The following is a 23992-nucleotide window of genomic DNA, read 5'->3' on the forward strand; positions in this document are numbered from 1 at the left end:
TTAATAACAATTAAGTTTGGACCCTTGAATTTCTAGAAGGATTTATTTAAGCCACCCCGGAAAATACGTTTATCTGATTTCCACAAGGGGCAGATGAGTGATTACACCCAGTACTGTTTAATCCTTTGCGGTCGGTATTAATTTCCCTTGAAAGAGATAATTTTATGTTACCACGCTAATAATATATTGATTGTAAAGATTATCGCTACCTATTACAGGTAGGACTCGATTATATGTGATTCGATTATATACAATCACCAGGAATTGTTTATATCGATATTGCAGCCAAATTAAGAAATATGAAGTTACAAATACAGAGAACGGTTACAGAGCTTCAATTTAATTGATATACACAATCTAGTTTAATATAATTTTTAGGATAATGTTAATAATATCACATTGAAAATTATTAACTTTTATGTTTTTCACTTCCAAAATGTTATTAACATCCACTAATTTAGATGCTCCACTAACATATCCTGTACATAATTTTCTCATCTTTCAAATGAATGCAACTGAATCGTTTTCCGTAGCGTACTTTCTAATGTAGAGTCAGTTTGAGGCAACAAAGTCCGAAACAAAAAAAAAAAGTTCTATAACTCTGTCATTGTTGAAATTCGAACATATGCGTAGAAGGATTTTTTTCATCAAATTTGATCATCTATCACCTTCTGATAGAGTCCGGATAAAATTATTTTTTTCATGTGAGAAAGGTGTTTCCTGACTTTAAGGGGATGAATCTAAAATAAAAAAAAATAAAAAAAAAGAATAAAAATATTTTTTTTCGATTCGATTATATACAGGATTCTATTATATATACAGTGAGAAGAAATCAGAATCTGTATATACAGTGAGGGGCAAAATAAAGTGTCCAAATTAATTTTTTTCATTACTTTCATTTTTCTGGTTAAAATTCAACGAAAACACATCGTAATTATTTTTAATATATTATTTATTATGTTCCTTTCAAGTTTTGTTAATGTTGCGCTGATAAAAAAGAAAGTTTTTCTGATAGAAAAAAAAGTTAATATTCCAAAAAATAGGGGCAAAATAAAGTGTCCAGATCAGTACAGCTTCAAATAAATCAAACTGAAGGCAAACAAGAACGATTTAATAATGGGTATGGTCTCCTTTAGCCTTCAACACCTCCTGCAAGTGCTTCGGCATACTTTCAACAAGGTTGTGCAAGTGTTGTGGGTCGAGTTCTTCCCACGCGCGCTTCAGGGCACCAAAATAAGTATTTTCATTTGTCACACCAGTCTTATAAATCCGAGCATCGAGGATGGCCCACAGATTTTCGATGGAGTTCGGATCAGGACTTTGTGGGGCCCATTCAAGAGGTTTGATGCGGCAGAAACGGAAAAATGACTTCGTCAGCTTGGCCGTATGCTTCGGACCGTTATCCTGCTGGAAAACGAAGCGCTCTTCGAGGCCCGTCTTGATGAGGGATACCTCGAGGATTTCCCGCAGGATATTGCAATATGACCCAGCTGTCATGATTCCGTCAATTTTTACCAAACTGCCCACTCCACCCCAAGAAAAGCTCCGCCACACCATCACGTTACCTCCTCCGTGCTTGACTGTTCCTTGGATATGGCGGTCTTGGAGCTCCTCACCCGACTTGCGCCACACACGATCCCGCTTCTTCCGGTTGAACAGCTCGAATTTGGATTCGTCGGTCCACAACACTGTTTTCCAGTATTCGAGCGGTTTATCGGCGTGTTCCTTGGCGTACTTGAGCCGCTTAGCCTTATTCACCTGGCTGATGAAAGGCCTTCTCACTGCGATCTCGCTATGATACTCCTTCGCTTGGATGCGGCGACGGACAGTACGACGCGATACCGAAAGTTGGAGCTTTTCCTGTATCTGCCGGATCGTAATTTTTGGGTTTTTCTTTACCTCACGAATGATTTTCTTGTCCGTTCTGGCATCTGTCTTGGGCTTCCGTCTTCTTCCTGGGCGATCCACCACCGATCCGAACGCTTTCATCTTCTTCATGATTTTTGATACCGCTGCCTTGCTGATTTCGTAGTGCTTAGCCACTTCCCGGTGCGTTTGGCCGTTATTGACATTACTAACAACCAGTTTCCAGATGGACAACGGAAAGGAACCGGAAATTTTTGTGTTCTCCATATTTTACAACTTATTCGAATGTAGACACCTGTTTGAATGCTCCAGAGCCAAGCCAGTTGTTTATGAAACGTCAAAATACGCAAAACAAACAAATTCGAGGGGCCTCACGATGGAATTTCATCGAAATTATATCGATTTCCGAGTTGGAAACTTTATTTTGCCTCTGTTTTTTTTTTGGAATATTAACTGTTTTTTTTTCTATCAGAAAAACTTTCTTTTCTACCAGCGTAATATTAACAAAACTTGAAAAGATCATTTAATAAATAATATTTTAAAAATAAAATAAATAATATTTTAAAAATGGTTACGATGTGTTTTCGTTGAATTTTAATCAGAAAAATTAAACAAATGGAAAAAAAAATAATTAGGACACTTTATTTTGCCCCTCACTGTAATCGAGTCCGCGCTGTATTCGTAGGACCTTCGTACACATTCGTGAAAAAGTTCACCAGACATGAAAATTCGTTTAAAAAAAAGTAAACTATTACATCGTTGAATAAAGTATTTCGTATGATTGCTTGCTGTGGTGGCTGAGAGCAGACAAACGACCGCAAAGGGTTAATGGTTTCGATATTGAAGACTGAGCATTAACTTAATACAGGACATACTCGATTGTATACAGTCTCCGATTTCTTTCCACGGTATATGATCGAATCCTGTCCTGCCCAAATATACATGGTTGACGTAACCACCAAAACTCTCAGTGTTGGGAAATCGCGTTTCTCGTGTTTTTAACTGAATAATCACGGTCCCGGTGGACAATTTATATGAAATAATCTGTCCGTTCAATAAATATTAACTGTCAAAAGTGGGCCGGAGAGGTTTATGAGCTTCTGTTATTTTAATTCAATTGAAAACGCATTACCGCAGTTTATGCGAACAATGTGTTGGTTTAACGTTTGTTTGCAATGTAGACTAATATGTTGCTTTTCCTTCTTTACTCACCTGATAGGGATCAAAACTAAGATTTTCTCCGACTGTTGACCAGAGGCGACCCGTGACCAACAGAGCTACCTGTTCAATTTCATTAGCAACATTAAAACAACAACAACAACAGTTACGATGACAGATTTTAATACTTTTATTTCTCAACATTCAACACAACCCAGTTTTTGTGCGGTTTTTATGCGATTTTTTTGTGCGACTTTTGTGCGGTGTGTGAAAAAATGAAGTCATCGGTGTCAGCTAATTCCCATTCTCATGTTTTTTTTTATCCCTTTTGTTTAATTTAGGCTCATTAGCATTTTAGCTGTAACAGAGCCGAATTTGAATCGTGTACATGTCACATATTTATCATGTCTATAATTAGCACATTACACAGTTGCCATTTTTCGGCGTTAGAGTATTCCCTCCTATACCATTGCAAATGGTACAAATTTACACAGTAGCCATTTAGGCGTAAGAGTTTTCTATCTGTTCTTCCATTATCCAGTTAAGACTGGACAGCCGAGACAGTCGTTGATCCATTGTTGAGTTATTTATAGAACAGCAGCCCGATGTGTCTTGCAGAGCAGAGCAGTTGTATGGATGAATCGATCTTATTTCGACCGTGGATCGATCTCCATCGCTGATGATTGTTGCGTGGACGTAGTTATTCTGTAACAACACAAAGATGGTCAATGAAGGCCCTGAGTTTCGAACTCACGATCGATCGCTTACTAAGCGAACGCGCAACCAATGTGGCTACGGAGACCCCCGTATCATGTTTTGTTTTGTTTGTTTTAAGGTGTCAGTAGGAGCTTATTGAGAGGAGTAAAGAGTTGATTTTATGATCTGCGCAAGTGAGTAGGCCGCTTATGAAAGTGAAAAAAGGAAATCGAATGTTGAGCACGAATGGAATCATTAGGATTTGGGCTATTTTCTTAGGGAAACTTTTTTCATGCGGTCCCTATCCACAACATAACAAAAAGTTTTTTTTTCAAATTGTTTAGCGAACACGTTTTTTTGTGCGGTCCCTATCATCCGCACAAAAACAGGTTTGCCTGTATAACATTGATAGGTGCACATTGTACTCGAAAAAAGGTAATGAAGATGGTAGAGTTTCGAGCGACATAGCATGCGCTGCCATAACTATTTCTCAAATAGTGACGTCAGTCGTTGTGTTTATCTTTGATTGCCTACCGCATCCATGTGAAAATGATATTTTCAGGAAGTAATTTATCAATTAAAAACCTAAAATTTTAGAGTTCCCGCTGAATATGAGGCTAATGTGATAGCGAACAGTGATTATTTGTGAAATCACGACGGATAAAAGTGATATTTCCTTGTGCGATTTTCACTCCCCCACGTTCATAGAAACAGACGAAGTTTCATTATTTTAACGTTATAAAGTTGATGTTTCAAAGGCTCTAAGTGTCGATGTGTATGATGTGAGAGAATAATCGCCAATTAATCAAAATTTCACCGAAAATGTTACTGCTTTCGATAACTAAGCATACGACTACTCTCTGGACCTTTTTACCACATAAATAATCGAAATAAGCCACGATACAATTGTCATCTGTTGAAAAACAAACAGTTGAATGATTTCATGAGAATTTTGACTCAAATTGTCATGCAAACGTGAGTACTTTCAACATTGTTTTGTTTCTTCCATATACATTCCATATTGAATGCAAATAATTACGACACGATATTTTGCTTGCCAATACAGATATACTTCGCCTACTGCTCCACCTCGATATGTACCTCATTGATAGGTGCATACTTTAAATCAACTATTTTTGCAAACATTTGGTATTTTGCAGCCGGGTGCTACGATTGATGCGAGGATCGTCCGCAAAATTTCAAGCAGAACTGTCAGTGGGATACCCAATTCATGTGAAAACAAAGGGAATATGTCAGTGGGATACTCGATATGTTGGCTCCTGTCAGTTCAATAGGGGTTCTCTAAAGACGTCACCCGGCTTCAATGTCTCGCTACGTTTTAACGACTGCGAGAAAAATGCCGCAAGAGTTGATATCTTATTGAAAAACCTCGACGTTTTCTTGTTGTTTATGCACGAGTGAAGCAAAACCAAGTTCAATACGTGTGCTCGACAGTAAATATATCCAGTGAATAACCGTTGTTTCGCAAATGTTTGCATATTAGATTTATCTCCGGACATTACAGCAGCGTCTCATAGCTCTGGGCCACAATTTTGTCAGCATTAAGACCAAAGTACGCAGCTATTTCATCCACATGTCCGGTCAATGCAGCGAAGGTTTTGAAACGTATGCAGACAAACGTGTACTGTATGTACCGGGTTCAAGTTGTCGAATGAACAAGATCGATAAAAACGGCCGAATAAAAAGCACACATCAACGAAAGAAATCATGAATGAATTTGTTCGTTTTTTTTTATTTTCATCACGCTCGCTCGTTGTGTTTGGTGCTGTGTACTCTCGCGGTCTCGTGCCCTCTCTCAAATTTTAATGACGTCAGGAGTAGGAAGAGAAACAGAAAAGGAAATGATGACAAACACGAACAAACACTGAAGAGGTGTGGTGTGTATTTTCCATCGTTTGCATCGGTTTTGTTCAGCAGAAATATTGAACCGAAAACGTCATTTTTACGCAAGGCGGCACATTAGTAGTAGTGATCATCTCATACGTAGTTGACTGTGTTTGCCCTGTGTTTGGATGACGGCGAGTTCAGATGAATGGTTTGAACCCGGTAGTCATTACTGCTTATTTCGTAGCATTGAGGCTGTGTTGCGTGCGGATTGGGGGTGTAATCAAGTGTAACTATCATATTATATTCTTCACGGTGGGTTTGAGTTCCACCAAAATAGAAAATAAAATAAGGATATTCGGGATAATATGGAAATCACAAAAAAATAACTTCGATAATTCCTCATCCATGCTACAAATGTGAAATAATATACATTTTATTCTGAGATTATCTACCTGACATATGAACAGTTTAAACAGGCGGACGAGACGCCTCTGCTGTTGACCCTCCCAGGGATTTCAGGAAGAAATTTGAAAGAGAATTTCTATAATGTCTGGAAGAAGTGGTGCCTTTGATTTCCTGCAGTCGTTATACTAGTTCCGAAACAGAAACTGAGAGTGATAAGGATCTGCCAACCATGTTTCAAGACGCTTGTCAATCTCTTGTGCTGGTTCGAAGCGACCTGGCTTGTCTAGCCGGATAACGGAAAATCGCAAGCGTCAAGAAAAGAGGGTCCTCAATCGTAAATTCATTTTGAAAATCTTACGATGCAAAGCAATTTTCTACGACCAAATTCGGAGTGAGCAAAAATCTGAAATCAGTTCTTGATTTTGAGGATTTTCAGTAACGGAACAAAACTCGTTTATATGGCAGTACAGTAAACGTGTCTCTGTTAATACTCCTGTACATTGCTATTGTATATTTTTAGGCGTTTTTTTTTCCAAAATATATATTTTTATCAAGGCTCATATGGCGTTAGCCTCACGGGGCCGGGAGTTCAATTTTTTTTCTTATTATCTATGTTAGTAATATGTTTTAGGTGTTTTAGGCGTTATTGGTATTAATTTAAAGAAAAAGATATAATCGAATGAAAAAAACCTCCAGAAAATATTTTTTTCTTTAGCTTCATCCAATTTTGATAGTCATTTAATTCAATCACCTTATTGATTCTCGGTCTGTCAGACCTATGCGTGAGTTGGTTAAACGACGGCGTGATCAGGAAAATCAAATCAGCTCAAAGAACTTTCGTACGAGTATCAGCTAGAAGATGAAAGAAGAGTACCTCAGGATGTATGCTGTGCTTTTTATCTGAACACATTAGACTGTGATATCATATTTTTGCTGAATCAGAAGCAATTCACATTGTCGCAGTGTTTTTTACAATTTTTTTTTCTCAAATCAACCATTGCGTAGGACAGAACAAGAATTGGAATCTGTTGGTCTTGCTATCCTGCTTATGACTTCTTCAGCATTCGAAATCCATCGAGTTACTCTGAAATATTTGGAGGCGGAGCACACTTCTTTGTCAGCTGATTCATTCCACGCTCAGTAGAACGAATTATGAAGCAGGTCTCTCTTGGATAGCTTCATAGCTTTTCAGATTTAGCTGGGTGTGTTAAAAAGTTCGGGCACCATTGAATGCAACTTTCAGATTCCCTCGAGTGTTCAGGTCAATTGAACAATCAGATTTAAATAACCTTAAAAATACGTGAATGATCCCTAATATAGAACAAATCATCTTCACAAAAGCCTCTTTTAGAACGAATTATTCCTATGACTACATTGAGTGTTTCAAACATTTGAATTGTTTACGAAGAATCAGCTGAAGAAAGTTTCAAAACCTCAACATGGCATTAAAAAAATCATGGAAAGATTTGCCGGAGGAGATATGAAGTCACTGGATCAATCTACCGGAAAATAAAGAAGCTCGTATGGGCTTTTAGAATAGTTATATAACATTTTTGTCATGTCATGCTTATTTTGAAATATATACATGATATGAAGAAGCATGTGTAGGATGAGTGCCTTTCTCATATTTTCATATGTACTACATGGGCTGAAAAGTCCGTTTAGTCCATAGTCACAAAACTCCGAAAAAAGTCTACTCGATTACGCTTCAACAACGCCAAACCGGCTGTTGAATCATCAACGCGCCGCTGTTTTCAGTCGACAGTCAGCAAACGCGGCACCCATCGCGCGGATAGCTTTCTAATGTCCAAAATGTCGTGCAAAATGTATCCCGCTCGTTCTTTTGTAATTGCTACGGCCTCAGATAACTCGCGTAACTTCACTTTACGATCGTTCAAAACGAGTCGATGCACTTGTTTTACGATTTCTGGATTCGTAGCCTCCTTTGGACTTTCAGAGTGAGGTGCATTTGCGGTACTTGTACGGCCCATTTTTGTTTCACTAAACCACCGATAAGCTATTGTTCTCGAATAAAAAGAAGTGAAATAACATTTCGCCAATCACTGCATTGATTGTTCAGGAGTTTTTTCTAGCAAAAAAACAATGTTTAATCAAAATACGATATTTGAGGTTCGTGAACAAATAAACGAAATGTCATGAAACTTCACACATAATCACACCTCTCGAAATGAAACTTGTTCATTTTAGTGGCACCCTCTGTTGAAAAATCCCGGGACATTTCAGCCCATGTAGGCTTTTATTCGGAAAATGGTCATCTCGAATTTCAAAAAGTTACCTCATAAAATATGTTCACCACCTCGAAAAAGTGAGGGAAAGTGGCGCAAAGCGGTCAAAGTTTGATTTTTTTTAAATCGAAAAATCACCCAAGAATATCGGGGTTTTCGAAAACAAAAATTTTGGTGCCAAATGTCTTTAAATTGCATGAAAATTCGAAATCTACTTTCATCTCGAAATTTTTTTTTTAAATCAACCATCTGGGGCTTTTTTTCGGAACACGAGACGAAACGTATGGTTTTGAGTGCTAATAAAAATAGTTATCTCGATTTTTCATTCGGAACTTGCTGCAAATTGTTGATTTGCACGATAATATACCTTATACAAAATATTGGTTAATTCGGACTTCATTTACTGGTATCGCAGAAGCTAAAATTTGAGTTTTTTTAAAACCAAAAAATTGCCATAAATTTTGATGCCAAATTACTTAAAATTGCATGACTTGTCGCGGTTCACTGTGATCTCGAGAATGTTTGTTTCATTCCATCCCAAATCGATATAGTGATTCTCAGATTTTTGTCAAAAGTGGTAATTTTGTTCTTTATCGCAAAACATTAGACCCGTATATTTTTAGGGTTTTTAGGGTGGGATTTTTCCACTTTTTCCAGAAAAATTACTTTTTTCAAAAATTCATAAGCATTGAACCGATTAAGATGATCAACATATCAAATTGGAACCCTTGGAGCTTTTTGAGTCTTTTGTTAATAAATATTAAAACTCCCAAAAACATGGATTTTTTTTCGTAATTATTGATTTTTTAATTTTATATTATTTTTTTTATATTGATACTGATGATAAATATTGTTTTTTAATGTTTTTATGATTTTCGACTAGAGGGCGCTATATTTTTTAAATATTTTTTTTAGAAAGTTGAAGATTTTTTACATAACTTATCTCGATATCAGAGAGGTTTTTTTTTGTTTTTGAGATATGATTTTCAAAGTTAACCGGTGGATCAAAAAATGACTTTTTGCAAAAATTCATAACATTTGAACTACTGATATTTAGATATATTATGCAAAAAAACCTCAGCTTCCCAGAAAAGATACAAAAAAAATATAGCGCCCTTTATCTTTAACCGAGAAAACCATGAAAAACTCAAAAACAATCAATGAAAATCCGAATTTCTTGCACGAGGCATATTTTTGCAAAGAAAACTAACTCATAACCTTCATATGATATGTCGATCATCTGAATCGATCCAGTAGTTCAAAAGTTATGATTTTTTGAAAAAAAAAAGTCATTTTTGGGAAAAAAAACCTCGTAAAACACCGCGTAAAAAACCTGGGTGTATATATAACTGAAAATATGGTTAACTCCTACCTTTTTCGGATTGCTTTCATTTAGGAGCGAAATCTTTATTGTGTACAGATGGCTGTTACGTTAAAATGGTTAAAACGGGGGTCTTTGTAGCCTAATTGGTTGCGTGTCCGTTACTAAATAAGCGAACAATCATGAGCTTATAACTCAGGGCCCTCAACTGATCATTCTAGCTACTAAGTCAATGCATCAATCATCATGTGATGGTGATCCCAGCCTCTCACTCCACATACGATCGATCTGCTGCATCGGTAATTGGTGCTATTTATAAACACAACAATGGAAGCTTCATATCAACAGTCCCGCTGTGTCTGACTGTGAACATTCGAACAATAGGAATATTCTTACGCCGAAAAATGCGACATGTGTTGTGTATCGATAGAATAGGAATTACGCCTAAATGGCTAATGTGTAACGGATAAAAAAAATGTGTATCGATGAGATAGGAATACTTTTACGCCTATATGGCTACTGTGTAATATACAACATGAAAAAAATGTACACGATAAATTCGGCTCTGTTACAGCTGACAGCGTATAACTCGAACATTGAATATATCGGAAATATGTTTATATACATTGATGAGAAATATTTCTACGCATCTATTACAATTAATAAAATGTTATTTTTCCTGAGATAAGCAATTGAATAACTGTAATATGTGAAGCGCTATCTAAACGCCTTAACTGCCCTGTTGTGATTGACCCGATTTACGGTTTCCCTAACACAGCCATCAAAACCAAAGTGCCTGGGGAAATTGGCATTGCAAGTACAAGCAAGTTGGAGAAACTTTCGCTCTTCTGGAATGATTTTTAATCCCAGTTTTAAACTCACAATAAATTAATTATCTTTCATTCCCATAAGCAATTAATTGCTTCATAACAAACGACTCATGCGCAAGCACTTCAATATTTACGTTTTTTTTTTGTTTCGGGTTTGTCTTGAACTAGTTCTAATTCAAAAAGTACTGTTTAAAATTTTAATGAAATATTAATACGGGATACATGGATACGGGATGAAACATCTAAATTGATGGATTCAAATAACACTTCAGAAGTGATAAATTTAAAAGTTGGTGGTTTTTAATGTGTTATTTTTTAATTTTATCCGAAAAATGCATAATAAACTTGAAGCTCTCTAACCACTCTACAATTCGTTCTTTGACACTCAACCCTTATATTTTTGAACTTCGTGGCAATATCATTTTAAACCTTTCTGGTGAACTCTCAATTATAATCATCAAAAATCAGGATTTTTATTCCTATGTACTCAGAATAGCCAATTAACATTCACCGTGACGTTGAAATATTTCATTTTCGCTTAGATTGATTCATATTTGAAAAATAAAAATTATAGGAGGATGTATTCAAGACACGAACGCATTGTTGACGTAGAACAACGCTGTAGTTCAATTCAAGTCGCTTGTTTAAACCTATGGATATTATTTTATAAAGCTACGAAAATTTTGAAATAACCATTCTATCAGTTTGGTCGCCCTGAAATGTTTTTTTTAATTGTAGAATCATTTGACGATAATTGTCTGATGATTCATTCTTGTGCTCGCAGAACAATACATGCTCGAGATAAGCGCAGCTGTCATCCTTAGTGGAGAAAGTTTTGATACTGACAAGCGAAACCAAATCACATACACCAAAACCTGTTTTTGTGCGGTTTTTTTGTGAGATTTTTTTTGTGCGATTTTCTGTTCTTGTGCGTTTTTTTTGTGCGATTTTTTTGGTGCGATGTCTGAAAAGAAGCATATTTGACGAAGTTACCGTCCATTTAGTTTTTTCAATTTCGGTTTCTATGCATTTCAGTATGAAAAAAGGCTTATTTGCGTCTCAGTTATCTACTTCTGAAATTATTCCCCTCCTCCTATCAAAGTTTTTCTATGTGTTTGCATGACATGATTTCTAAAAGCAACACGTTTCGACCGGAAACCAAACTGTCCCGTCGCAAAGCAGGAAACAAAAGGAAATTGAACGGTGAACGGCGTGGATATGAGTTATTTTCTTGGGAGAAACTTTTTTTTTATGCGGTCCTACCGCACAAAAAAAGTTTTTTTCAAAATGTGTACCGAACACGATTTTTTAAAGTCACTGGTGAAGTTTTGCACAATTTTTTTATGCGACTTTTTTTGTGCGATCCCTATCCCCCACACAAAAAAAGGTTTGCCTGTACAATATTCCAAAACGACAATTACTTTCTTGGTGACTAAATAAACGAAATAAACTCTATCTGTTAATCTCAACAACCTCGAAAAGAGTAGCACTGCTTCATTATGATCAAGATTAGCGCAAATGCAATCCTAGTTGAAAGCAGTTTTGCGACTGGCACGCTAGCCCAAATAAATTAATAACTTAATAAAACTTAATGAATAACTTGGTATTTCCTAAATCATTTTTTGGTGCACAACCTCAACACCTGCTATACCATAGCGTCAGTTTCAACGCTTTGATGACAGAATACAAACAATTTTAACAGCTTGGAAAGAGGCTGAATATTTGCCTCAGCAGAGATTCATTACCAATACTCTAGTGTAAATATTTCCCTCCCGCTATATCCCCTCCTTGTTTATATTTATCATTACGACTGCATAACTTGCAACACCAAACAATCATCAATCATAGCATAAAAAATTAGGTGATTGTTGCATCGTTACATCGTTACAATGCGATCTTCTCAACAGAAGCCCTTTCCGTTAATATTGCCAGTCCAGATTAGCTTAGCTGTCATCCTTTGTGGAGAGAGTTTTCCTACCGTCATGCGAAACCAAATCACTGATAAAATTCCAGAACATTTATTTTCTCGGTGAGCTGACGATAGCCTAGCTCAGGGGTTTTCAAATGGTGCTCCGCGGGAAATTTGTGCTTCGCGAATTTATAGCAAAAGCCCACATGAAAACCGACCTCGAAAAAAACATTCTTTAATTTAATTTCACTGGGCATATAGTGCTTTATCTTGTTTACTCCGGGTCAGATGTTGTGTAAATGCGACACGCAACCGAGATAGAGTTGTTCCCAGTTGGGTAATATCAATGCAAGTAGGATTTGTTTTTTTGATCAAAAAATTATAGGAGGTTGTGTCCAAGATACGACCGCATTGTTGACGTATTAGGTTGAAAAAGAAATTTATTATTTTTGAGTGAAATATGAAATAAAAAAGGTGATAATCGCTTGGTGCCAGATTCGGACTATTATTGTGGATGCTTAATGGATGTTTTAAACACCCCAATCTTAGCCGTCTGTCATACATTTTCGCTTTTATAGAAGAAAAGTGTAAAATGTATCGAATTTTCACAACTGAATGAAACAAACAAAAAACAGGAAAATTTTTTAGTATGGAATGTAACCTCCACAACGAGTTTAAACTTGAAATTGTATGATATCGACATTGGATTGGATTTGCATTGGCATTGGATTTCTTCTTCCTCGACCTAATATCTCAAAAAGCGTGAAGACGCAACAGGTCCACGGTCTAATGGAGATCGACTCATCCATACAACTGTTCTGTCCTGCCAGAAACATCCGTCTATTTTGCTAAAAATAACACAACAATGATCATATGAACTGTCTCCGCTGTCTGGTCTAACTGAACAATGGAAGAACAGATGGAATATTCGTACGCCTAAATGGTTACTGTGTAAATGTGTCATATGCAATGGTACAGAAGGAATACTCTTACGCCTGAAAATTGGCTATGTGTAATGTACAATTCATAGATTTAATAAAACATGTAACATGTACACGATAAAATCCGGCTCTGTTACAGCTCAAATTCTAATGAGCCTAAAAAAATAAACAAATGGGATAAAAAAAGACGCTTCAGGTGTTATTATTATCTGTGCGATTCGCAAGATTGAACAAATTTTTCGACCTAAAATAATTATCATTAATTTTTTAAGTGCGTCTAATATTTGTCCAAGTTTTTACGAGAGCTTAGATAAGTCGGCTTACAATCTCCCCCTGCTGCCGGATATCATCACTAGAAGCGGAAAACATAATCTCGCCCCGACAATTAATGGCGTATTGCTGCTGGCGTATCAATTTCTGGGAAATCAATTCAATTAATAGCAGTCAGGACGCTCACAAAGCAATCACCCAAAATTGGAAAAACTTTTCCGTGCCAATCAACGGTCGGAAAAACACAACACACATACCTACACGCAAATAATTCCTCCGCTCCACATGACTGCCACTGCAAATTACTTCCGAAAGGTCAGATCCGGTCGCAGGCCATCTTCTCATTACAAAAGTTGGTCCGACGGAATATAACAAATGGAGACATTTTTTCCCCTCCTATTCGCTTACATGTCCCCCCTCTAGAGGGACACGTTTCAGTGTATGAAAAAATAACACGCGAAAATGGGGGCTATTTATTTTTTTTGTTTCAGTGCATCTTTTCCATTTCGCAACTGGCGCAACCAAACCACCGTGTCTCAGCCATTGTCGCCTACTTGGTGTCTCACGTTTCGTTCGGTTGATTATGACAGCCGTAGGTCTCCGGTTTAAAGCCAGTCTCTCGCTTCCTGTTCCTTGGAGAAAGCAATTTCGCTGACGAAGAAACACACTGAGCGAAAGAGCGAAAAACATGGAGAGCGAAAAAATGAAAAGTGTCTACGTGTCATGAATTGATTAGGCGAGCGTGTCCTTCTTCCCACCGCGTTTGAGGCGCTGCTCCGGATAACGAAACCCGTGTTGCAACAAAACCATAACTGTGTGCAACATCGGGGTACCGAGTTTCTTGGTCTCACCGTCGGGGCCAACTAAGAGAAACAGCGAAAAAAAAAACTTACAAAATTGCTTATTTGTAATTTGCCCACTTTTTTTTCTTCTGTTCCACTGTTTTCTCCCATCACCAGTCAAAGTTGGCGTGGAACTTCTCCGTTGCTTCGTTTGAAAATGTGTATTACATTTGTTGGTTTTTTTCTGCTTTTCTCTTCCTAAGGTTTGGGACAAACGAGGGAAAGAAAAAGCGCTCCGTCAAGTGTAAATAAGCTGGCGGGCAAAGAGACAGGTGGAAATTTCTTTTTGACAAAAGTCGCAACTGAGTGTGGTGGCAAACCGGGAAGTTTAGGACTTTTCGCTGAATTTCGACGGTAACGAAGCGGAAAATTTCGTTGGAACAAGTTATTGGGTGGTGGGAGCGCAGACAGTGGTATCCGTGGTGTGGTTTCTGTGAAAACGGGAGATTTGGGTTCGCTGTGTGTGGGTCCGGTAGCGAAGAGCCGGCTGAGATGGAAGATGGTGGGAGTTTCGTTATTACAATTTTGTGTAATTGGACGGAAACCGAGTAATGCTATGTGGATGTAATTTCGACTTCGTTCCAAGAATTGCAAAAAAAATTGAGGGAACTATTCTGGTAATTAGTCAGAACATCAAATTCCAAAATAGTGGCGCTGGCATCACCAAATGAATTTCACATTTTCCGGAGCGTTTATTACTCGATATATTCAATACTCGATATGCCATGTTGAATTACTCGCGCGATAATTAAGGTGGCCGTACACTGTTTATCCGGACGACAAATATTCGACACTTCTTGACAGATAAAGATCTGTTTAAAATTTGTACAAACACTATTTTGATTGCCACTCTTCAATTATCCACAGTGACAAACAGTGATAAACATCAAACATGGAAAAAACGACTGAAATATTTAATTAATTTTTGTCGAATATATTTAATCAGTACACGTTGATCAAATTTTATCTGTCAAGAAAAGGCAAATATTTGGCTTTGGTCACACAGTGTATGAGCACTAGGGTGCCAATGAAAATGGTCATCTCTATTTTCAAAAGGTTACCTCATAAAAAATGTTCACAACCTCGAAAAAACACCTTATGCCAAATATTAGCTCAATCGGACTTAAGGGAGAGTGGCGCAACGCGGTCAAAGTTTGAGTTTCTTGAAAATCGAAAAATCACCCTAGAGGGGAGTAAAGGAAATCGGGATTTTCGAAGAGAAAATTTTGATGCCAAATGTCTTCAAATTGCATGAAACGTCGAGATCTAGTGTCATCTCGAAAAACAAAAAATTATAAAAAAATCGACACTCTGGGACTTTTCTGGGTTTTTTTCGGAGTACGAAACGAAAAGTATAGTTTTGGGTATCAATAAAATAGTTATGTCGATTTTTCATTCGGAACTTACTGCGAAATGTTGATTTGCACGATAATATACCCTTTAAAAAATATTAGCTCATTCGAACTTCAATTATTAGTGTAACAGACGTAAAAATTTGAGTTTTTTTTTTGTCATGCAATTTTAAGACATTTGGCATCAAAAAAAAAATTCAAAACCCCGATTTCCGATGATTTTTCGGTTTTCAAAAAACTCAACTTTTAACGTCTGCAACACTAATAAATGAAGTTCGAATGAGCAAATATTTTGCATAGGGTATATTATTGTGCAAATCAACATTTCGCAACAAGTCCCGAATGAAAAATCGAGAAAATTATTTTTATTGGCACTTAAAACCATACATTTCGTCTCGTACTCCGAAAAAAAAAGTCCCAGAGTGTCGATTTTTGACAAATTTTTTTTTTCGAGATGACACTAAATCTCGACGTTTCATGCAATTGTAAGACATTTGGCATCAAAAATTTGTTTTCAAAAACCCCGATTTTCCTTTATTTTTTTTTGGGTGATTTTTCGATTTTCAAAAAACTCAAACTTTGACCGCTTTGCGCCACCTTCCCTCAAGTCCGATTGAGCTGATATTTGGCATAGGATGTATTTTCGAGGAGGTAAACATTTTGTATGGGGCCACTTTTTAAAATTTTAGGGTCGATTTTCCCCATACATTTATTGGTACCCTTACGAGCACCCTCAGTCATGCCGACTCACACTATGAATAATTTGGAAAAACAACATTAATGGTGCCGTGGTAAACTCACCAAAATGGAGATATGAAATCTTAAAAATTTATGAAATTTCAATACTTTGTGAAATCGTTTTAGAAAAGTTTTAGATGAGGAGTGATTCGCAGATTTTAAAATCACAGTCTGTTTCTATGACTGAATTGAAAAGCATTTTTGTATAATTTTGCCAGCGTGTGGGTTCTTCTTAGCATATACGTTAACTAGTGATGTGAGTGTACATTTCGTATTTGACCGATTTCAATGCGTTCGAGTTTGCCGTCTGCTTCTTTGTTATGTGCAAACTGAGAGAAAGAGAAAGTGTCGGTTTCGTAAATTTTCATTTTCGAAGAGCGTGTTTATGTGTAGGGGAGAGTGGTTCTAAAACGACCGTTCAAATTGAAATAATTTAAAGAATTTAGTTGTAGTTCAAATATCGCCAAAGCAATGTAGCGTTGCACCTAAATGACACCGGAAATCATGGAAGTAGCAAGTTTCTATATTATTTTGATAATTGTGAGTGTTTGATCTGTATTTTCAGTTGGTGTGTCTATGTAGATGTTAATGTATTATTCCGCCGTAGCGATTGGAGTTCTTTAAAGGGTACCTGCAAAATATATATCGCGGATACGATTAGTTTGAAGGAGTTCTCTCGGTTACCTTCTCAGGTTTCCCACAAATAACTCTCCGCCGTCGTGATCAAAATTTTAAAATGATTACTCGCGAATGGTAACGGAAAATATGATGTTACATTTTCCACCGTTGTGGTTGGAGTTCGATACAAAGTAGGCGCGATAAATCTATATATATATAAATGGAGTGATGTCTGTCTGTGTAGAGACGAATGAACTCTCAGAGTTTAAAGTCTCTCTAATTCATTACCTGTTACCTGTCTGTCTGTCTGATTCTTATAGACTCGGAAACTACTGAACCGATCGACCTGAAAATTAGTATGTAGGGGTTTTTGGGGCCGGGGAAGGTTTTCGTGATATTTTGAGACCCCTCCCCCTCTCTAAGGGGAGATAATTAGATAGATTCCTTCCTATATACTCTGGAGTACCTCAGGGCTCAATTCTAGGACCAATATTGTTCTCCTTATATATTAACGATCTTCCTCAAGTGTTGAAATTTTGCAAAATTCACATCTTTGCGGACGATGTGCAAATTTACTATGATTGTCAGGATAATTCGGCAACAATGGTTTCAAAGAAAATCAACGATGATTTAGCCAGAATATATGCATGGTCGAACATGAATAAGCTTGTGTTGAATTTTAATAAAACCAATGCTTTATTCATAAACAACTCTCAAAACAACATCATACTAAAACCGACGTTGCAGTTTAACAACTCAACAATAGAATTTGTTGAAGATGGTGTCAGCCTTGGCATCACTATTCAATCCAACTTTAGTTTTGATAAATATATATTCAAACAATGTGGGAAAGTGTATGCTGGTCTTCGTACATTGTATGCTACTACATCTTTCCTCAGTGCGGATATGAAACTCAAGCTTTTCAAAAGTCTTGTATTACCTCATTTCATCGCTTGTGATTTCCTGCTTTCCGAATCATCAATGTACGCTCAATCGAGATTACAAATAGCATTGAATGCATGTGTACGATATGTATTCAACTTGAATAGATTTTCCAGGGTTTCTCATTTACAGTATCGTCTGCTTAATTGCCCATTTATAAAGTTTGCGCCTATGAGATGTTGCTTATTCTTATTTGATCTTGCGAGAACAAGCCATCCTGGCTATTTACACGAAAAATTAAATATTTTGAGAACCGCGCGCGCAAGGAAATATGTTATCCCTCGACACTCCACTTCCAAATACGGCAATTCATTCTTCGTGAGAGGTGTTTCACATTGGAACTCATTACCCAATAATCTTACTCTAATGAATTCGAAATTTGCATTTAAGAAGAAATGTTTAGAGCACTTTAACCGTTAAATTAGTAGAATTAGTCAAATTGAAATCATAAAAGTTATATTAGTGACGCACTGTTCTGTATACAAATCATTGTAGCATTTAAATGAGACCGAAGTCTCAAGTTACATAATACAAATTAAATAAATAAATAAATAAAATAAATAAGGGGGGGCTGCCATACAAATGAAACACAAATTTCTGCATTACTCGAGAATTAATCAAGCAAATGAAACCAAATTTGGCATGTGGAGGTTTTAGGATGCAATAAATGTTTCTATTGTGTTAAGATACTCCTTCCCCCTCTCTTAGAGGGGGCTGCCGTACAAATGAAACACAAATTTTTGCATTACCCGAGAATTAATCAAGCAAATTAAACCAAATTAGGCATATGGAAACTTTAGGGTGCAATGAATGTTTCTATGGTGGTTAGATACCCCTCCCCCCTCTCTTAGGGGTTGCTGCCATACAAATAAAACACAAATTTCTGCATTACTCGAGAATTAATCAAGTAAATGGGCGGGACGAAGTTTGCCGGGTTAGCTAGTAATTAATAAGAATGTATTGTCGATTCGATTGGCTGTGAAAGAATTTTCTCGGTTACTTTCTCAGGTTTCCCAAAGTTAAATCTCCACCATCGCAATAAGAGTTCGATGTAGAATACGCGTGTCTAATAATGGAATATATCGCTGCATTTATTGGGTTTGAGTTTTCACGCGTGTTCTGACTCATAAGATCTTTGGAATTTTGTTTCGTCAATTGTTTAATAGTTCACATAATCATATCACTTACCACAGTGAATCCTGATTCTTACCTCTTCCCACTAACAACTATCCCTTCCATGATCATCGCTAGGGAACCACGCTATAGAAGCGACCCTTCTGGCCTTCGGGCGGCGATTATCATACTAACATTCCTTCCCTTCCCCTGGTTATTGACCATTTAAAGCTCGAATCACCGAAAATTGCACAACGAGAATGATTTGCTAGTCCCAAGCGTCATTCTGTGTGTTCTTTGTGCAATTTGGTTGGTTCTGGTCAATCACGGAGAGCAACTACGAAGTGTACAGTCTACCCAAGCTCAAGCTCGTTTTAGAAAAGTTTTAGATGAGTAACATAAAAAATGGAATCTGCATGAAAAACTATGTACAACGTTTTATCCTAGTACTAACCTTTTTCGAGATATAACCATTTTTTTAAAGTAAAAATTATGTTTGTGAAATTTCTGCACGATGTCGAAACATTAGTCCAGCAGCAGTATGCGAACATGATTTCAATTATGTTAAATTGGTTATATTGGTTCGGTGTGAAAAGCTTATATGCAAAATTTTAAAAATTTTCAAGCTGGGGTTGAATAAGTTCGTAGCGTAGCTGTTATTTAAACAAAAAACCATAATTATATCAATAAGTTAATCAATTATATATTTGCCGCATCTCCTTTTTTTCCGCCAATCCACGACTGGTTTGGCGACCGTTTTCCTTCAAAAGTGATTTGAGACGTTCTTTATCGAATTCAGAAGGGACGTGTCATCGATGTCAAGGTTACCATTTTTGAACTTTGCAAACCATTTCCGTGCTGTAGACTTTCTCCATACACGTCGTAAAAGTCCCGGGCTTCTTCGCCAGATTCTTGAACTCTATGAAAGACAAAGAAGAGCAGGTGTCGAAAATGTTGATTTTTGCCTCCTGGGCATTTCATTTATAAGCCTCAAAACTAATAAAAAAAATTAAATAACTCAAAAATACAATTCACAAAGTTTTGTGGAGCAGAAAAAATTGTATGAAATGAATACTTACGCTTTGCCAAACGGTAAACGAATCGATGTAAAATAAAAGCGCATAGCTCATTGTCAGTCCCTAGGGATCGAAAGGGGGTTCCAAATGTTAATATAAATTAGTATAGTACTGGCTCTCAGAATTTAGAAAAAAAATCAATATATCGTAATTTTTTTTGTGCCACGTGAAAGAAAAATTTAAATACAAATTGAGCAGTACTGGATCTGAAAATGCAAGAAAGATATTTTTTAAAAACTCCAAATTTTATTTGGAACTTTAATTTTTGATGACAACTTTTCTTGAAAATATTTCTCGATACATTATAGTAAGTCAGCCGTTCTATGCTAAACCGATATAGTGGTTCTCAGCTCTTCATGAAATTGGTAGTTTTGCTCCTTATGGCAAAATATTTTATGTTTTTGTTTTTTATTAGGGTGCCCATTTCCATTTTAGGGGTGGCCGACATTCGAACACATAACATATCCAAAAATCAGAGGTTTTTTTTTAGTAAACCGATGGTTCAAAGAATCATTTTCCCCTATTTTCCAAAAATGACTTTCTTTATAAATCCATAACTTTTGAACTACTGGATCGATTCAGATAATTGACATATCAAATTGAAACCAATGAGCTAATATTCTATGAAAAAATATTATACTTGCGAAAAAATTGGACTCCAATTAGGATTGGGCGATCTCGGATTTCCGATTTTTTGGATCGATTCTTTGTACTCGAAAAAATCGCAAAAATCGATGTTATTCATCCGATTTTTCGAATTTGGAAAATCATTTTGTAGATTTGTATTTCAGTGCACATCGATTTGAACCCCACCAAAGTCCACTTAAAAAATTCTATAAACATGATATCATCATTTGGATCCATTCAGACAGTCTGATTCTTCAATGGTTTTCTTCCGTACAAGTGCTGGTAGGGTCACAACTAGCGGCAGCTACTGAGGGGTCCGCCCACTCCTCTCGTGACTGCTGTAGTGAACAGTTCGTTGTGCTGAGCTCTATTGTGTGGTTTATTATATAGCACTCTATTGTTTTTCGACTTAACATTTCCTCGTGTGTGAAAATACACTGACGGATAGTGAAAATACACTGAGAAAGTCCAAAAAGCAGGTTCAACCCGCCAACAATTCAGAATCAGATGTTCTAGACAGAATGCCGAAGCAGAAATATTGTGATCCGTCACGATACTCCGAAATGGATTATAACGACACAGTATCACCACGCCACGAGGTGAGCAAAAGTTCACATAACCTCTCTTCGGTGAGTGTGAACAATGGATATTCGCCGCTTCAAGACATTGGTGACAAAGAAGTTCCCAATAACCATACTCCCAAGCCGAGTTCGACCAAAAAGGTTAAGATTCCGCTTATTACATTGACGGAGCTTAGTCTTCCTGATACACATGGAAAGATCCTGCATTCTGGTGTTTCAATATTCAACACCAAACGAACTTCGTCCGGAATCAACGTGTATGTCTATTCGACAGGAGACTACAAGATGCTAATTGGTCATCTGAAAAAGCAAAAGGTTCACTTTTTCACATATGTCCTTGACGAGGAGAAAACGACCAAAATCGTACTATCAGGATTACATGACATGGAAGTCGATGATGTTGCCTCAGCATTAGTTAAAGTGGAGGTTAAACCGTTCCAGATTCGCAAGATGATGCTCAAAAAACAGAAGTACACTGATCATGCACTGTACCTACTTTACTTTCGTAAAGGATCAATCCAAATCAACGACCTCAGGAAAATCAAGTCCGTTCACCACAGCATCGTCAATTGGGAATATTACTCCAGAAAAAATAACGTATCTATCCAGTGCCACAACTGCCAAATGTTTGGGCATGGTTCAACACATTGTTTCAGACCTCCAAGATGTGTAAAGTGTGGTAAAACTCATTCAACAGAGAAATGTCCTCTAACAGCCAATCGCTCCAGCAAGGAAGATAAACTATCCCAAGAAGTACTGAAGTGTGCCAACTGTAAACTCAACCACACGGCGAATTATTCAGAGTGCGCTAAACGTATTGAATTCATCAAAGCAAGAAGTTCCATCAACCAACGGAAAGTCTCGACAAAGAACACCTTCATGCTTCGCCAAGATCAGTTCCCTTCCCTCGAAGCTAAACTGTCCACTAAGATACATGATGCCCAACAGCCCGAGTGTTCTTACGCCAGTAAAGTGCGTTCCGTGTTCAGCAAGCGGGTATGGCATACACTAATACTAACCATAGTTTTAGGACTAACATTGGCTCAGATCTCTTCTCGCATTCCGAGGTAGTCCAAATTATCAATGATTCATTCGCAAAACTGTCGGTCTGTAGAACTAAACAAGATCAAGTTAAAGTCATACTTGAAATAATATTATTTTACTGTTTCCCACGTGATGGATAATTACAATCTACTGAAAGTGTTGTTCTGGAACGCGAATAGCGTTATCTCAAAGAGCCATGAATTTTTCAATTTATTGATTGAATAAGACATTCAAATAGCTTTATTATCTGAAACATTTTTAAAACCGAGTACGACATTTTCTCATGCTGATTTCACTATATACCGTTTTGACCGGGTAGAAGGACCAAAGGGAGGAGTCGCTATAGTCATTCGTAAAGATATCTCTCATTCTCCACTTCCAAGTTTCGAAACTGCCATCATAGAATCAGTTGGCGTGTCAGTTGACTGTGTATCGGGAAAAATCAATTTTGTCTCAGTATACAATCCCGGCAGTAACAACGATACTCAATCTTTCATTAGCGATGTACGAAAACTGACCAGGATGAGAGAAAGTTTTTTCATATGCGGCGACTTGAACGCCAGACACCATTTTTGGAACTGCTCTCGTGCAAATTCAGCTGGTAATTTGTTATTTGATGAATTGGGGACAGGTTCATTCATTTTACACAATCCTCCCACATCAACGTACACACCCAACGACCCTAATCGTTTACCTTCTACTATTGATATTGCCCTAAGTAACGGTCTTCATAATGTTGAAGACATCTCAGCTTTAAGTAAATTGACCTCAGATCATTTGCCAGTATTCATGCAAATAAATGTTGGTACCCCGATCTTCATCCCTCCGCATGCTATACCTGATTATAGCAGGGCAGATTGGAATGGCTTCAAATCGTATATTCATGATAGAATCGATTTGACCAATCTAGACCTGAGTAGAAAAAACGAAACTTCAGAAGTCGACGCTTTACTACAAAACTTAGAGTCAATCATATTGGAAGCGAACAATTTATTCATCCCCAAATCTGTGCCACATAGATATAAACTTAGTCTGACACCGGATATAAAATCACTAATCAGACTTCGTAATCATTGCAGAAGACAATGGCAAAGAAATCGTCGTAACTTTCTATGGAAAGCTGTTTACGCCTCGCTAGCTAAACAAGTAAACACAGAAATTGAAACTTTAAGAAATAAAATTTGGTCAAAGAACTTACTTGAAATGAATCGAAATTTGAATAATCGTCAAAGGCTTTGGAAGTTTACAAAATTACTAAGAAATAAACAGCGTTTTTTGCCTCCCTTGAAAACAGATGACAAAATGTTGCTCACTGATCAAGAAAAAGTACAAGCTGTTGGCAGTCATTTCGCGGCTGCTCATGAACTTACATTAAACAATATCAGTTCTATTGAAGAAACAGTAAATACAACCGTGAATAATTTCTTACAAAATTTCGTTCCCGATAATAATGATCAGCTGAGTCTTACGAGCCCACGACAAGTCACTAATCTAATCAAAAGGACAAAAAACAGAAAGAGCCCAGGGGTTGCTGGAATAAGCAATCGAGTTCTTAAAATGCTTCCTAAG

The 23992-nt window shown here is 37.0% G+C and overlaps 1 protein-coding gene across 6 annotated transcripts in view; it reads left to right on the forward strand.

Annotated features, from left to right (window-relative positions):
- The window catches only part of LOC129779897 (low-density lipoprotein receptor), an 839868-nt gene that overhangs the window by 431852 nt on the left and 384024 nt on the right, over positions 1–23992 (forward strand). The gene's annotated exons all lie outside the window — the stretch shown is intronic.

Source organism: Toxorhynchites rutilus, chromosome 3 (assembly GCF_029784135.1).
Source record: "Toxorhynchites rutilus septentrionalis strain SRP chromosome 3, ASM2978413v1, whole genome shotgun sequence".
Classification (NCBI taxonomy): domain Eukaryota; kingdom Metazoa; phylum Arthropoda; class Insecta; order Diptera; family Culicidae; genus Toxorhynchites; species Toxorhynchites rutilus.